Source organism: Ranitomeya imitator, chromosome 1 (assembly GCF_032444005.1).
Source record: "Ranitomeya imitator isolate aRanImi1 chromosome 1, aRanImi1.pri, whole genome shotgun sequence".
NCBI lineage: Eukaryota > Metazoa > Chordata > Amphibia > Anura > Dendrobatidae > Ranitomeya > Ranitomeya imitator.
The window spans coordinates 848,026,341-848,044,082 of NC_091282.1; the positions used below are offsets into that span (position 1 = coordinate 848,026,341).

At 48.1% G+C, this 17,742-nt stretch overlaps 1 protein-coding gene across 4 annotated transcripts in view; it reads left to right on the forward strand.

The window, feature by feature from the left end:
* The first annotated feature begins 1,583 nt into the window (after nucleotides 1-1,583).
* Nucleotides 1,584-17,742, forward strand: part of SCAMP4 (secretory carrier membrane protein 4) — a 139,972-nt gene continuing 123,813 nt past the window's right edge. For 3 of the 4 annotated variants that reach the window (XM_069741224.1, XM_069741237.1, XM_069741244.1), the window contains exon 1: nucleotides 1,598-1,639. The gene's annotated coding sequence lies outside the window, so the exon portion shown is untranslated. Of the gene's footprint in view, nucleotides 1,640-17,742 lie in introns of all 4 variants that reach the window. The other variant, XM_069741229.1, reaches the window with a different exon arrangement.

The following is a 17,742-nucleotide window of genomic DNA, read 5'->3' on the forward strand; positions in this document are numbered from 1 at the left end:
TTCCCGGCACATGTCAGCTGTTTTGAACAACTGACATGTGCCCCTAACAGCGGCGGCTGGAATCGCGATATACCCACGGCTGTTGACTCGTTAAATGCCACTGTCAATCTCTGACAGTGGCATTTAATGTGATCGTGCTGGAAGCGTGTCACTAATCCCGCCCCTCAGTGACCCTGTCAGATGATCGCGGGTCACTGATGGGTCGGCATGACAAACAGACGTTTGCAGCAGACCTCTATGGTTGTCATAGCCAGATTGCTATGAGCACCACAGTGACATCTGATCATCACCTGTGTGCAGCACAGGCGATCAGAAGATCGCAGCTTCTATCCTCCCATGGAGACTATGGGAGCAATTGAAAAGTAAAAAAAAATGTTTTGACAAATGCTAAAAAAAACAAAAATATAAAAGTTCAAATAACCCCCCATTCAAAATAAAACAATAAAAAAAAATACATACAATATTTAGTATCGCCGCGTTCAGAATCGCCTGACCTATCAAGCTATAAAAAGAATTAATCCAATCGGCAAACAGCGTAACAGAAAAAGTCAAAACGCCAGAATTATGTTTTTTGGTTGTGGCAACATTGCTTTAAAATGCGATAACGGGCGATCAAAAGATCGTATCTGCACCAAAATGGTATCATTAAAAACGTCAGCTCGGCACGCAAAAAATAAGCCCTCACCCAACCCCAGATCACGAAAAATTGAGACGCTGTGGGTCTCTGAACCTAGACATGTTTGGTGTCTATGAACTCGTAATGACCTGGAGAATCTTAATGGCAGGTCAGTTTTAGCTTTTGGTGAACATGGTACTTTTTCTGCAATTTCACCGTTTAAAAATTTTTTCCCCAGTTTTCAAGGACACGACATGGTAAAACCAGGTGTTGATATGAAAAGTACAACTCGTTGTGCAAAACATAAGCCCTCACATGGCCATATTGACGGAAAAATATAAAAGTTATGGCTCTGGGAAGAGGGGAGCGAAAAACAGAAATGCAAAACCGAAAAAGGGCTGCAGAGTGAAGGGGTTAACGAGTTATTCTCCATAAAATCAAGTTGTGGATAACCAGCTGATTGCTGGGGGTCCGAACACTGGGACATCCCGAGAATGAAGTGGAGGTGCACATGCACGCCCACCGCCTCATTCCTTGTCTATGGGACTGCTGAATACAACACTATTTCCAGCAGTCCAATAGACAGATGGTCGAGCATGCGCACCTCAACTTCAGAGTCCTAATTTCTGGAGGGGGTCTCAGCAGTTGGACCCTGTGTGATCAGCATGTTATCTCCTATCACTTGGATAGGGGATAACTTGGTTTTTGGTAACCCTTTAATGTCTCATTGCCTATGATGACGATGCCACAGGACGCTCGGGGCAGGAACTCCACTCCCGCCTGTTCTGTAGTGATGTGACGAGAATGGAGTGAGGAGCAGCCCCTCTAGTCTAGTCCTTTCTAGTCACCCCTTTTACTGCACTCAGCATCCTGTACAGTCACGAGCTCAGCCGCCTGCCGCTAAGCACGCCGGGAGATGTAGTACAACGAACTGGCCAGCGTCACAGTCACTGCCGCCCGGGACTACAAGTCCCGCCTGACATTGCGCAGAGGGCGGGTGCAAAGCTGGAACTGGGAGAATCGGTGAGTTGGACACATAGGAGAGCACTTATGAGCTCATTAATGCAGCAGGTAGACGAGTGCGTTCACTGTCTGTGAGCACGAGGAGTTTGTAAGCATGCGCACTGCTGATGTGCTTTATGGGGTGTCACTGGCGCTGGTGATGGGAGGCATACCTGGCATCCATAGACCACTAGACATGGACCGAGGAATCGCCATGGACAAAAGGTTGTCTGCAGCAGACAAGCGCAATGGCCGACTCCTAGTGTGACTGTCATCTGTACGTGCCAGAACTGTCCGAAACCTCCACTACACTGGTATAGTGTGAGCTCCCACAGTCTCAGTGCCACATTACTACTGGCACATGTGTGAGCTCCCACAGTCTCAGTGCCACATTATTACTGGCACATGTGTGAGCTCCCACAGTCTCAGTTCCACATTATTACTGGCACACGTGTGAGCTCCCACAGTCTCAGTACCACATTATTACTGGTATAGTGTGAGCTCCCACAGTCTCAGTGCCACATTATCACTGGCACATGTGTGAGCTCCCACAGTCTCAGTACCACATTATTACTGGTATAGTGTGAGCTCCCACAGTCTCAGTGCCACATTATCACTGGCACATGTGTGAGCTCCCACAGTCTCAGTACCACATTATTACTGGTATAGTGTGAGCTCCCACAGTCTCAGTGGCACATTATTACTGGCACACGTGTGAGCTCCCACAGTCTCAGTGCCACATTATCACTGGTACACGTGTGAGCTCCCACAGTCTCAGTACCACATTATCACTGGCACATGTGTGAGCTCCCACAGTCTCAGTGCCACATTATCACTGGTACACGTGTGAGCTCCCACAGTCTCAGTACCACATTATCACTGGCACATGTGTGAGCTCCCACAGTCTCAGTTCCACATTATTACTGGCACATGTGTGAGCTCCCACAATCTCAGTACCACATTATCACTGGTACACGTGTGAGCTCCCACAGTCTCAGTACCACATTATCACTGGTACACGTGTGAGCTCCCACAGTCTCTGCCACATTATCACTGGTACACGTGTGAGCTCCCACAGTCTCAGTGCCACATTATTACTGGCACATGTGTGAGCTCCCACAGTCTCAGTTCCACATTATCACTGGCACATGTGTGAGCTCCCACAGTCTCAGTGCCACATTATTACTGGCACATGTGTGAGCTCCCACAATCTCAGTACCACATTATCACTGGTACACGTGTGAGCTCCCACAGTCTCAGTACCACATTATCACTGGTACACGTGTGAGCTCCCACAGTCTCAGTGCCACATTATCACTGGTACACGTGTGAGCTCCCACAATCTCAGTACCACATTATCACTGGTACACGTGTGAGCTCCCACAGTCTCAGTGCCACATTATCACTGGTACACGTGTGAGCTCCCACAGTCTCTACCACATTATCACTGGTACACGTGTGAGCTCCCACAGTCTCAGTGCCACATTATTACTGGCACATGTGTGAGCTCCCACAGTCTCAGTTCCACATTATCACTGGCGCATGTGTGAGCTCCCACAGTCTCAGTGCCACATTATTACTGGCACATGTGTGAGCTCCCACAATCTCAGTACCACATTATCACTGGTACACGTGTGAGCTCCCACAATCTCAGTGCCACATTATCACTGGTACACGTGTGAGCTCCCACAGTCTCAGTACCACATTATCACTGGTACACGTGTGAGCTCCCACAGTCTCAGTACCACATTATTACTGGTATAGTGCGAGCTCCCACAGTCTCAGTTCCACATTATTACTGGCACATGTGTGAGCTCCCACAGTCTCAGTTCCACATTATTACTGGCACATGTGTGAGCTCCCACAGTCTCAGTTCCACATTATTACTGGCACATGTGTGAGCTCCCACAGTCTCAGTTCCACATTATTACTGGAACATGTGTGAGCTCCCACAGTCTCAGTGCCACATTATTACTGGCACATGTGTGAGCTCCCACAGTCTCAGTGCCACATTATTACTGGTATAGTGCGAGCTCCCACAGTCTCAGTTCCACATTATTACTGGCACATGTGTGAGCTCCCACAGTCTCAGTTCCACATTATTACTGGAACATGTGTGAGCTCCCACAGTCTCAGTTCCACATTATTACTGGCACATGTGTGAGCTCCCACAGTCTCAGTGCCACATTATTACTGGCACATGTGTGAGCTCCCACAGTCTCAGTACCACATTATTACTGGCACATGTGTGAGCTCCCACAGTCTCAGTGCCACATTATTACTGGTATAGTGCGAGCTCCCACAGTCTCAGTTCCACATTATTACTGGCACATGTGTGAGCTCCCACAGTCTCAGTTCCACATTATTACGGGCACATGTGTGAGCTCCCACAGTCTCAGTTCCACATTATTACTGGCACATGTGTGAGCTCCCACAGTCTCAGTGCCACATTATTACTGGTATAGTGCGAGCTCCCACAGTCTCAGTTCCACATTATTACTGGCACATGTGTGAGCTCCCACAGTCTCAGTTCCACATTATTACTGGCACATGTGTGAGCTCCCACAGTCTCAGTTCCACATTATTACTGGCACATGTGTGAGCTCCCACAGTCTCAGTGCCACATTATTACTGGCACATGTGTGAGCTCCCACAGTCTCAGTGCCACATTATTACTGGCACATGTGTGAGCTCCCACAGTCTCAGTGCCACATTATTACTGGTATAGTGCGAGCTCCCACAGTCTCAGTTCCACATTATTACTGGCACATGTGTGAGCTCCCACAGTCTCAGTTCCACATTATTACTGGCACATGTGTGAGCTCCCACAGTCTCAGTACCACATTATCACTGGTACACGTGTGAGCTCCAACAGTCTCAGTACCACATTATCACTGGTACACGTGTGAGCTCCCACAGTCTCAGTTCCACATTATTACTGGCACATGTGTGAGCTCCCACAGTCTCAGTGCCACATTACTACTGGCACATGTGTGAGCTCCCACAGTCTCAGTACCACATTATTACTGGTATAGTGTGAGCTCCCACAGTCTCAGTGGCACATTATTACTGGCACACGTGTGAGCTCCCACAGTCTCAGTGCCACATTATCACTGGTACACGTGTGAGCTCCCACAGTCTCAGTACCACATTATCACTGGCACATGTGTGAGCTCCCACAGTCTCAGTGCCACATTATCACTGGTACACGTGTGAGCTCCCACAGTCTCAGTACCACATTATCACTGGCACATGTGTGAGCTCCCACAGTCTCAGTACCACATTATTACTGGTATAGTGTGAGCTCCCACAGTCTCAGTGGCACATTATTACTGGCACACGTGTGAGCTCCCACAGTCTCAGTGCCACATTATCACTGGTACACGTGTGAGCTCCCACAGTCTCAGTACCACATTATCACTGGCACATGTGTGAGCTCCCACAGTCTCAGTTCCACATTATTACTGGCACATGTGTGAGCTCCCACAATCTCAGTACCACATTATCACTGGTACACGTGTGAGCTCCCACAGTCTCAGTACCACATTATCACTGGTACACGTGTAAGCTCCCACAGTCTCTGCCACATTATCACTGGTACACGTGTGAGCTCCCACAGTCTCAGTGCCACATTATTACTGGCACATGTGTGAGCTCCCACAGTCTCAGTTCCACATTATCACTGGCACATGTGTGAGCTCCCACAGTCTCAGTGCCACATTATTACTGGCACATGTGTGAGCTCCCACAATCTCAGTACCACATTATCACTGGTACACGTGTGAGCTCCCACAGTCTCAGTACCACATTATCACTGGTACACGTGTGAGCTCCCACAGTCTCAGTTCCACATTATCACTGGCACATGTGTGAGCTCCCACAGTCTCAGTGCCACATTATTACTGGCACATGTGTGAGCTCCCACAATCTCAGTGCCACATTATCACTGGTACACGTGTGAGCTCCCACAATCTCAGTACCACATTATCACTGGTACACGTGTGAGCTCCCACAGTCTCAGTGCCACATTATCACTGGTACACGTGTGAGCTCCCACAATCTCAGTACCACATTATCACTGGTACACGTGTGAGCTCCCACAGTCTCAGTGCCACATTATCACTGGTACACGTGTGAGCTCCCACAGTCTCTACCACATTATCACTGGTACACGTGTGAGCTCCCACAGTCTCAGTGCCACATTATTACTGGCACATGTGTGAGCTCCCACAGTCTCAGTTCCACATTATCACTGGCGCATGTGTGAGCTCCCACAGTCTCAGTGCCACATTATTACTGGCACATGTGTGAGCTCCCACAATCTCAGTACCACATTATCACTGGTACACGTGTGAGCTCCCACAATCTCAGTGCCACATTATCACTGGTACACGTGTGAGCTCCCACAGTCTCAGTACCACATTATCACTGGTACACGTGTGAGCTCCCACAGTCTCAGTACCACATTATTACTGGTATAGTGCGAGCTCCCACAGTCTCAGTTCCACATTATTACTGGCACATGTGTGACCTCCCACAGTCTCAGTTCCACATTATTACTGGCACATGTGTGAGCTCCCACAGTCTCAGTTCCACATTATTACTGGCACATGTGTGAGCTCCCACAGTCTCAGTTCCACATTATTACTGGAACATGTGTGAGCTCCCACAGTCTCAGTGCCACATTATTACTGGCACATGTGTGAGCTCCCACAGTCTCAGTGCCACATTATTACTGGTATAGTGCGAGCTCCCACAGTCTCAGTTCCACATTATTACTGGCACATGTGTGAGCTCCCACAGTCTCAGTTCCACATTATTACTGGAACATGTGTGAGCTCCCACAGTCTCAGTTCCACATTATTACTGGCACATGTGTGAGCTCCCACAGTCTCAGTGCCACATTATTACTGGCACATGTGTGAGCTCCCACAGTCTCAGTACCACATTATTACTGGCACATGTGTGAGCTCCCACAGTCTCAGTGCCACATTATTACTGGTATAGTGCGAGCTCCCACAGTCTCAGTTCCACATTATTACTGGCACATGTGTGAGCTCCCACAGTCTCAGTTCCACATTATTACTGGCACATGTGTGAGCTCCCACAGTCTCAGTTCCACATTATTACTGGCACATGTGTGAGCTCCCACAGTCTCAGTGCCACATTATTACTGGCACATGTGTGAGCTCCCACAGTCTCAGTGCCACATTATTACTGGCACATGTGTGAGCTCCCACAGTCTCAGTGCCACATTATTACTGGTATAGTGCGAGCTCCCACAGTCTCAGTTCCACATTATTACTGGCACATGTGTGAGCTCCCACAGTCTCAGTTCCACATTATTACTGGCACATGTGTGAGCTCCCACAGTCTCAGTACCACATTATCACTGGTACACGTGTGAGCTCCAACAGTCTCAGTACCACATTATCACTGGTACACGTGTGAGCTCCCACAGTCTCAGTTCCACATTATTACTGGCACATGTGTGAGCTCCCACAGTCTCAGTGCCACATTATCACTGGTACACGTTTGAGCTCCCACAGTCTCAGTACCACATTATTACTGGCACATGTGTGAGCTCCAACAGTCTCAGTTCCACATTATCACTGGTACACGTGTGAGCTCCCACAGTCTCAGTGCCACATTATCACTGGTCCACGTGTGAGCTCCCACAGTCTCAGTGCCACATTATTACTGGTACACGTGTGAGCTCCCACAGTCTCAGTGCCACATTATTACTGGTATAGTGCGAGCTCTCACAGTCTCAGTGCCACATTATTACTAGTATAGTGTGAGCTCCCACAGTCTCAGTACCACATTATTACTGGTATAGTGCGAGCTCCCACAGTCTCAGTGCCACATTATTACTGGTATAGTGTGAGCTCCCACAGTCTCAGTACCACATTATTACTGGTATAGTGCGAGCTCCCACAGTCTCAGTGCCACATTATTACTGCTATAGTGTGAGCTCCCACAGTCTCAGTACCACATTATCACTGGTATAGTGTGAGCTCCCACAGTCTCGGTACCACATTATCACTGGTACACGTGTGAGCTCCCACAGTCTCAGTACCACATTATCACTGGTACATGTGTGAGCTCCCACAGTCTCAGTGCCACATTATCACTGGTAATAATAATAATAATTTTATTTATATAGCGCCAACATATTCCGCAGCGCTTTACAAATTATATAGGGGACTTGTACAGACAATAGACATTACAGCATAACAGAAATCACAGTTCAAAATAGATACCAAGAGGAATGAGGGCCCTGCTCGCAAGCTTACAAACTATGAGTTAAAGGGGAGACACGAGACGTGGATGGTAACAATTGCTTTAGTTAGTCGGACCAGCCATAGTGTAAGGCTCAGGTGTTCATGTAAAGCTGCATGAACCAGTTAACTGCCTAAGTATGTAGCAGTACAGACACAGAGGGCTAATAACTGCATAAAGTGTATGAGAACATGATGCGAGGAACCTGATTATGTTTTTTTTTTTTTTGAATGGGCCACACAGGGATAGTTAGGTTAATGCGTTGATGTGGTAGGCCAATCTGAACAAATGAGTTTTTAGGGCACGATTAAAACTGTAGGGATTGGGGATTAATCGTATTAACCTAGGTAGTGCATTCCAAAGAATCGGCGCAGCACGTGTAAAGTCTTGGAGACGGGAGTGGGAGGTTCTGATTATTGAGGATGCTAACCTGAGGTCCTTAGCGGAGCGGAGGGCACGGGTAGGGTGGTAGACTGAGACCAGAGAGGAGATGTAGGGTGGTGCTGAGCCATGGAGTGCTTTGTGGACGAGGGTAGTAGTTTTGTACTGGATTCTTGAGTGGATGGGTAACCAGTGTAATGACTGACACAAGGTAGAGGCATCGGTATAACGGTTGGTGAGGAATATGATTCTGGCTGCAGCATTCAGGACAGATTGGAGCGGGGAGAGTTTGGTAAGAGGGAGGCCGATTAGTAGAGAGTTACAATAGTCCAGACGAGAATGAATAAGTGAAACAGTAAGAGTTTTTGCAGAGTCGAAAGTAAGAAAAGGGCGAATTCTAGAAATGTTTTTGAGATGCAGATAAGAAGAGCGAGCCAGTGATCGGATGTGGGGGGTGAATGAAAGCTCGGAATCAAGTATGATCCCAAGGCAGCGGGCATGTTGCTTTGGAGTAATCTTGGAACCGCACACGTAGATGGCAATGTCAGGCAAAGGTAGAGGGAGAAAACACGAGGAGTTCAGTTTTTTTTTTTTAACCAATTAACTTTTTATTGAGCAAAAAAGGGAGAACATATCACATCACATATCACATACCCCCATCAAGGGAAGGAAAGAAGAAGGGAGGGAGCAAGGGGAAGAGAGGGAAAAACAAAGTACATGGTGATCAAGAAGCCACAGTACATCCAATACAGAAATACAAGGTTATAGTGCAAACCAAATCATACATTACAGAAAAATAATTGTTAAGTGAGAGTACGAGCGGACAAGGATACATAGGGAGAGGACACCCAAGGGTCCCACCAAGAGAGGACCTTATTCTTCTTAGGGAGATCTTGAGCCATGATTACTTCATAGCTGAAGTGCAAGTTGATTTTAGCAACCAATTCAACCCTAGAGGGGAGAGCCGAAGATTTCCAATAACTCGCAATGCATTGTCTAGCGGCGACCAAAATGTTAGAGATTATGGGACGGAGAGGGGAGGGTAGCTCTATAAGGGAAATACCCAAAACAGCTAGATGCCCACTTAGGGTAAGGGGAAGATGAGTTACCTCAGCAATCAAGGATTCTACCTGGCGCCAAAAGACCTGAACCTTCGGGCAAGACCACCAAACATGAGAGCCAGAGCCCATAGCCCCACACCTCTTCCAGCAGAGAGGGGAGGAGGAAGGAGTGAATTTCGCCAGACGGACAGGGGTAAGATACCAATGCAACTGGATCTTTTTAGCCTGTTCCAAATGGCCAAGACACGAGGAAAACTTAGATGGATGCAGCATGGCAAATTGCCAGTCTTCCAGGGGAGCCTCGAAATCCAGCGAAGACTCCCAGGAAGTCATAAAAGGAAGCTTATCAGGAATCTCATGTGATACCAGGGCTTTGTAAAGGATAGAGATACCATGGGGCAATATAGTAGATGGTCTGAAGAACCGGTGAGCCGGGTCCTCTGTCGGAGGCGGGGGCGCACCAAACAGCCGACGCGACCTAAGGAAACTGCGAAGTTGTAGATATTGAAAAAAGTCTTTGTTAGAGAGAGAAAATCTACCTGCGAGGTCCTCAAACGACAGCTGGCCGTCCGAGCCGAACAGGTCAGCCACCCGGTGCACCCCACGCCCGCCCCAGGAGGACAGGGAGATGAACCCAATAGCATACTCCAGAGCTTGGACAGAGACATAGTCATACATAAATCCGAAATGAGAAGAAAAAAGTGACGCCCATAGTTTAGTAGCAGTCTTGATGGTACGAAGAAAAGGGCCACCAGGGGGGGCAAGAAGTAGCTGGAGCTCTAAGAGTAATTTAAGAGAGTTCTTGGGTGCAAAGTGGGACTCAATGAGAAACCAGGGTAAGAGTGAATTCCCCTCCCACCATATTTTAAGAGGTTCCAGAACCGCTGCCCTGTAATAAAACTGAACCGAAGGAGCGCCCAGCCCACCCATAGAGTACGGAAGGGACATAACACGACGCTTGACCCTGTGAGGTTTTTTGTTCCAGATGAACCGATCAATAAGCGATTGAAAAGCCGAGATAAATTTCGAGGGGATGGAAAGGGGGAGGCAGCGAAATAGGTACATAATATTAGGGAGGAATAACATTTTCGACGTTTGTATACGGGCCATCCATGAAAGCAAGGAGCACGATAACTGATCCATGCCCCTTCTGACCGACGAGAGGGTCTCTTCACAGTTAGAACGAACGATGTCGTCCAATCTAGTTATCCGGATACCTAGGTACGTAAAGCCCAGCGGGGCCCAGATGAATGCATATTTAGATTGGATTTGAATTTGAAGAGCGACCGGAAGGGATATGGGAAAAAGTGTGGATTTAGTCAGGTTAAGTTTGTAATATGAGACCGCAGAAAATTGGGTTAAAATCGAGGTGATCGCATTTAACGAGGTCAAAGGCGAGGTGCATGTCAAAACCACATCGTCCGCATAGAGACCAATCTTATGTTCAGTTCCCCCAACCCTCACTCCCTTTATATCTGCACATTTTCTAACCATGGCAGCCAAAGGCTCCATGATCAGAGCAAAGATGAGGGGCGAGAGGGGGCAGCCCTGGCGCGTGCCATTCAAAATGGGGAATGTCCAAGACTTAAAACCGGCTGAGCGAACCGACGCACAGGGATTGGAATATAACGCCATGATGGCTCGGGAGATTTGCCCAGTCAGCCCAAATTTTCCCAACGTAAGCTCAATATATCCCCAGTGCACCCTGTCAAACGCTTTTTCCGCGTCAAGTGACAGGAATACACTGGGGAGACCCTCCCTCTCCACCACATCCAGAAGATCGATCAGCCGCCTAGTGCCATCTCTGGTCTGTCTGCCGGGAACAAACCCAACCTGGTCAGGGTGGATAAGGCTGGGAAGCACCGAAAGTAATCTATTGGCCCAAATTTTAGCATAGATTTTAACGTCGCAGTTCAGGAGGGCTATAGGACGAAAATTCCCCGGAGAGGTTGTAGGTTTCCCCTGTTTAGGAAGAGTCGCAATGGAAGCCTCCAAACCCTCAGCTCTGATGCTACCTGCCGACAACCAGTTGTTAAATAGGCGTAGAAGGTAAGGGGAAAGGACAGGGAAAAACTGTGCATAATAAAGGAAAGGAAAACCGTCTGGTCCAGGAGAAGAACCCTTATTGGCATCCCTAATAATTTGAGATAGTTCAGATTCGGCAATGGGAGAATTCAGAAAGGAGAGCTGCTCCGTGCTGACCGAGAGGAGATTAGCTTTCTCCAAGAATGCCAAAATCAACTCCTGCGAGGGCTGAGGGACCCCCAAATCAGATCCAAGATCATAGAGAGAGGAATAGTAGGAGGCAAACTCCTCGGCAATAGGAATAGGATTGTAAATGCGGGAACCATCAGACCCAAGCAGGAATGGAATCTTGGACTGGGCCTCTCTCTTCCTTACACGCCTAGCCAGAACAGCTCCCGCCCGATCCCCCATGGCATAGAATTTGGCTCTGGTTTTCCTCAGGGCATTCTCAGTTTTATGCAGGAGCAGTTGACGAACGTGCATGCGGGCCTTAGAGAGATCAGCCAAGAGAACCGGAGTGGGAGAGACTTTATGGGCCGATTCAAGACGAGCTATTTCATCTAGGGCAGACTGAAGGGCCGAATTATATTTCTTCTTAGCTGTTGCAGCCATTTTGATAAAGCAGCCCCTGATCACCGCCTTATGGGCGAACCAGAGGGTATCATCTCGTACATCTAGAGTATCATTGGAGGAGAAGAATTCCTGCAAGGCTTTCTCTATAAACTGTGAGTTTGATTGATCTGCAAGAAGATGAGTGTTGAGACTCCAATGGGAAGGGGGCCTAATAGCAAGAGGATCTCTGAGTGAGGGACACCGGGGCATGATCTGACCACATGATATTACCTATATCTGCTGAAATGCAGTGAGGAAGAGCCACGTCATTCACCAGCACATAGTCAATCCTACTATAGGAACCGTGTCTGGGTGACATGAACGTGTAGTCCCTCTCGCCGCAATGCAGATATCTCCAAACATCATGAAAATTGTAGGAGTTAATTAGCGGCCCTGCCTCACACCTAGATAGTGAGGAGACAGAACAGTCCAGCACTTTAGACATTGGAGCATTGAAGTCCCCAGCGTTTGTTTGTGACCTTGCTGAATGTCCTGTAAAGTTTGGAAAAAACCCTCCAGGAACTTAAGCTGACCTGTGTTGGGAGCATAGACTGAGGCAATGGTGTAAGGGACATTATTAATAAGACAAAGAACAACAACAAACCTACCCATCGGGTCCGCTATGGAGCGGATCAATTGGAAAGCATTAGCTTTACTAAAGAAAATAGCAACCCCCGCCTTTTTTGATGGGCCATTTGCAAAAAATTGGTGCGGATATAAACCTGAGTACATTCTAATATTATCACATTCCAATAAGTGCGTTTCTTGAAGACATAGAATGTCTCGACGGGATTTACCCAACTGCCGCCAGACAATGGACCTCTTGCCCGGGGAGTTGAGGCCATTTACATTAATTGAATATAAGGAAATACTCATAGCAAAAATATATCAACAGTCTTAAAGTAACCTGAGCACCCATGGGCTATGCGATAGAGAAAATAACATGTGGCGTGCGGGTCAGAGCACCAGTATCGGGAAACCAGGAGGGGGGGAAGGAAGGAGGGAGAACAGACAAGACAGACAACAAGTAACAAATATACCAAAAGACCAAGGTCCATTCAGGAATACCCTGAGTCCGAAAGGTGAAATTCAAAAAAACAGTTCACCTGTAGGGCCGAAAAAGCGCTGCAGAAGCTCCCAAAAGGAAGCCAGAGCAGCTTAGGGAAAAAAAAAAAAAATCGAAGAAAACCAAATAAGTCTGTGCGGGAAAATAGCCAGGAACCAGAAATGCAGACAGTTTCAGGCCACCTCCCAATCTGGCACAACACGGGCCCTGAGGCTTTTGTTCTTTCCCGGCTTCGAGGAACTAGCCGAGACCGGAGAGCCAGGAGCTGTCAGTCCCCATTTGGACAGGGCGGCTGCTGCGTGAGACGGAGTCAGGCAGGTGGTGATAGATCCATCTTTACGGATAAGAAGCTTGGTGGGAAACCCCCAGCGATACAGGATGCCCTTTTCTCTGAGAATAGCAGTGTAAGGCCCAAAAGCCCTGCGGAGAGCCAAAGTGCCCGGAGAGAGGTCAGGAAAGACAGCGATGCGGGCAAATCTTTCAGGTAAAGCTGGGTTCTTTCTTAATGCTTGAAGAAAATCCTCCTTCATTTCATAGAAGTGTATACGTGCGAGCACATCTCTTGGGACTGAAGGACCCAGACCAGGCGGCTTAGGGATCCGGTGAATACGGTCAATTGTAATATCTTTGGAGGCACACTGAGGGAGAACAGCTGAAATAAAATCCTGTAGGAAAGCCCTTAAGTCCCCTGTCATGATAGATTCTTCAATGCCTCTGATTTTAACGTTATTCCTCCTGGACCTGTCTTCCAGGTCCAGGGTCTTAGAGTGAGTTTTAGTGGCCAGACTTTGCAGGGACTCATGTGCGTCCCAGAGCTCATTGTGGGAAGAGACCAGCTCCGCCATCTTGCGTTCCAGGCGGTCAGTGCGGTTCCCCAGCTCCACTACCTCTCCCCTCAGATCTGCTAACATAGTACGCATATCCTCCTGTATGGAGGTCCTGAGGTCTCCAAGAAGCCCCCTAAGCAGAGCGGCTGTCACCGGTGCATCGGCAGAATCCAACGCTGCAGCGCCAGATAGCGACGCCTGAGCGCAGCGTTGTGAGGAGCGGAAGCCCTGGGAGAGGACGGCGCCATCTTGGGGTCCTGCGCCGGCTGAGGAGAGGCCGCAAAGAAATCAATAATCCGCCTGGAGGGATCGCGGGTGCCAGCTCTGAACTTCCCCATACACTCACCGCCGCTCCGGGGACCGATGTCGGCACTGTGGGGGATAAGGAGGCCGCCAGAAGGTAGATATGAGCCGCTTTAAAGTTCCTGACACGGAGCTCCCGCTCTTTGCAGCCTACTCCATCGGCAGATAGGCCACGCCCCCCAGGAGTTCAGTTTTTGACAGGTTCAGTTTCAGATAGAGGGAGGACATGATGTTAGAGACAGCGGTAAGACAATCACTGGTGTTTATTAAAAAGGTCGGCGTGATAACAGGAGAAGTGCATAATTGGGTGTCATCAGCATAGAGATGGTACTGGAAACCAAATCTACTGATTGTTTGTCCAATAGGGGCAGTATACAAAGAGAAAAGGAGGGGGCCTAGGACTGATCCTTGAGGAACCCCAACAGTAAGGGGAAGGTGAGAGGAGGAGGAACCAGCAAAAGATACAGTGAAGGATCGGTCAGAGAGATAGGAGGAGAACCAGGAGAGAACGGTGTCCTTGAGGCCGATGGAGCTGAGCATAGTCAGGAGGAGCTGATGATCCACAGTGTCGAATGCTGCGGAGAGATCCAAGAGAATTAGCATGGAGTAGTGACCATTAGATTTAGCTGTTAGTAGGTCATTAAAGACTTTAGTGAGGGCAGTTTCAGTAGAGTGTAAAGAGCGGAAACCAGATTGAAGAGGGTCGAGAAGAGAGTTATCTGAGAGATAGCGGGTAAGACGGGAGTGGACCAGGCGTTCGAAGAGTTTAGAGATGAAGGGAAGATTAGAGACAGGTCTATAATTAGCGGCACAGTTTTGATCGAGGGATGTTTTTTAAGTAATGGATGTATGATGGCATGCTTAAATGAGGATGGAAAAATACCGGAAGTGAGAGAAAGGTTGAATATTTTTGTTAGGTGAGAGGTGACAGCCGGGGAAAGGGACTGGAGGAGATGTGACGGAATGGGGTCACTGGTGCAAGTGGTTGGGCGAGAAGATGCAAGGAGCCTGATTACTTCTTCTTTTGTAACTGGTTCAAAATCAGAGAGTGAACTAGATGCAGTAGGGGAGGGAGGACAGTGCATGGTATGAAGAGATTGGGAGATGATTTCCTGTCGAATGTGGTGAATTTTTTCTTTGAAGTAATTGGCCAGATCGTCAGCGCGGAGATCCGTGGTTGGGGCCTGCACTCTTGGGTTGAGTAGGGACTGGAAAGTGTCAAAGAGACGTTTAGGGTTATTGGACAGTGAGGTGATGAGGGTGTAGAAATAGGTTTGTTTGGAGAGGTGAAGGGCAGAGTTGTATGTTTTTAGCATGAACTTATAATGGATGAAATCTTCGGGTAGATAACATTTTCTCCACAGACGTTCGGCGCACCTGGAGCACTGCTGCAGGAAACGTGTTTGCAGCGTGTGCCATGGTTGTTGCACTCTGTGCTGAGTTGTTTTATGTATAGCAGGTGCAGCTTCATCCAGAGCACTTTGCAGTGTTTCATTGTAATGCTTCAGAGCAGAATCAGGACATGAGATGGAGGAGATTGGGGCTAATGACGACTGCAAGTTCTTCATAAGTTTCTGTATGTTTCTATAAGTGTGGAAAGTGGGGGTGACCTCAGCAGGATGTCAGTTCTTGATAGAGAATGAAAGAAGATTGTGGTCAGAGAGCGGGAGAGAGGAGTTTGTGAAATCATCCACTGAGCAAAGCCAGGAGAAGACTAAGTCAAGGGAGTTTCCATCTTCATGCGTTGGAGAGCTAGTATGCTGCGAGAGGCCGAAAGAGGAGGTTAGAGATAAAAGGCGAGAAGCAGATGGGGAGAGGGGAGAAGCAATGGGGATGTTGAAATCACCCATGATGAGGGTGGGGATGTCACAGGAGAGAAAGTGTGGAAGCCAGGTGGCCAAGTGATCCAGGAACTGATGAGAGGGGCCGGGAGGACGATACACCACCGCCACTCGCATGGAGAAGGGGATGTAGAGTCTGACAGCATGGACCTCAGAGGAAGGGAAGACAAGTGAGGGCACTTGGGGGATAAGTTGGAAGGTACATTTGGGTGAAAGGAGCAGACCAACGCCTCCACCTGCTCTGTTGTCCGATCTTGGGGTATGAGAAAAGTGTAGTCCACCATATGAAAGAGCAGCAGCAGCGGTGGTGTAGCAGCAGCTGGTATAGTGGAAGCTCCCACAGTCTCAGTGCCACATTATTACTGGTACATTTGTGAGCTCCCACAGTGTCAGTGCCACATTATTACTGATCCATGTGTGAGCTCCCACGGTCTCAGTACCACATTATTACTGGTATAGTGCGAGCTCCCTCGTTCTCGGTGCCACATTATCACTGGTATAGTGCGAGCTCCCACTGTCTCAGTGCCACATTATTACTGGTATAGTGCGAGCTCCCACAGTCTCAGTACCACATTATTACTGGCACATGTGTGAGCTCTCACAGTCTTAGTGCCACATTATTACTGGTACATGTGTGAGCTCCCACATTCTCAGTGCCACATCAGCATTGGTACATTTGTGAGATCCCACATTCTCAGTGCCACATTATCACTCGTACATTTGTGAGATCCCACAGTCTCAGTGCCACATAATCACTGGTACACGTGCGAGATCAAACATTCTCAGTGCTACATTAGCATTGGTACATTTGTGAGATCCCACATTCTCAGTGCCACATAATCACTGGTACACGTGCGAGATCCCACATTCTCAGTGCCATATAATCACTGGTACACGTGCGAGATCCCACATTCTCAGTGCCACATTAGCATTGGTACATTTGAGAGATCCCACATTCTCAGTGCCACATTAGCATTGGTACATGTCCGAGATCCCACATTCTCAATGCCACATTAAGGGTGCTCTGATTTATAAAGGACGTATTATTCTGCAACACTGCATATGCCAGTGAAGCTGGTCTAGTTCAGTGGGGACGGCCAACCTCACACTAGTCCTGCTTAGGATCTTGTAATGTCACCTGTCTGAGTGTGATTGAAAGCATTGCTGCAATCTTTAAGTTGGCAGACCCGCTGATGAAGAGTGTCTCTAATAGTCCTGCTTCTTTGACATAAGCGGTGCTGCAGATTAAAATTTTGTTTTTAAAACCGTTCCATTTGTACTTTACTACTTAAAGGGAACCTGTCACCTGAATTTGGCGGGACCGGTTTTCGGTCATATGGGCGGACTTTTCAGGTGTTTGATTCACCCTTTCCTTACTCGCTGGCTGCATGCTAGCTGCAATATTGGATTGAAGTTCATTCTCTGTCCTCCGTAGTACACGCCTGCGCAATGCAATCTTTATGGTGGAATTAGATCTAAAAGATGCCTACTACCATATACCCATTCATGCAGCTCACCAGCGATTCCTTAGAGTGGCAGTTTATTTAGAAGGGTTGGTCCGGTATTTCCAATATGTTGCCCTTCCCTTTGGTATTGCAGTCACCCCCCGAGTATTCACTAAAGTTATAGCTGAGGTTATGGCCAATCTGCGTGAGTCAGACATTCTGGTGATCCCCTTACCTTGATGACTTCCTTATTAGAGGCAAAACAGCGGAACATTGTTTGG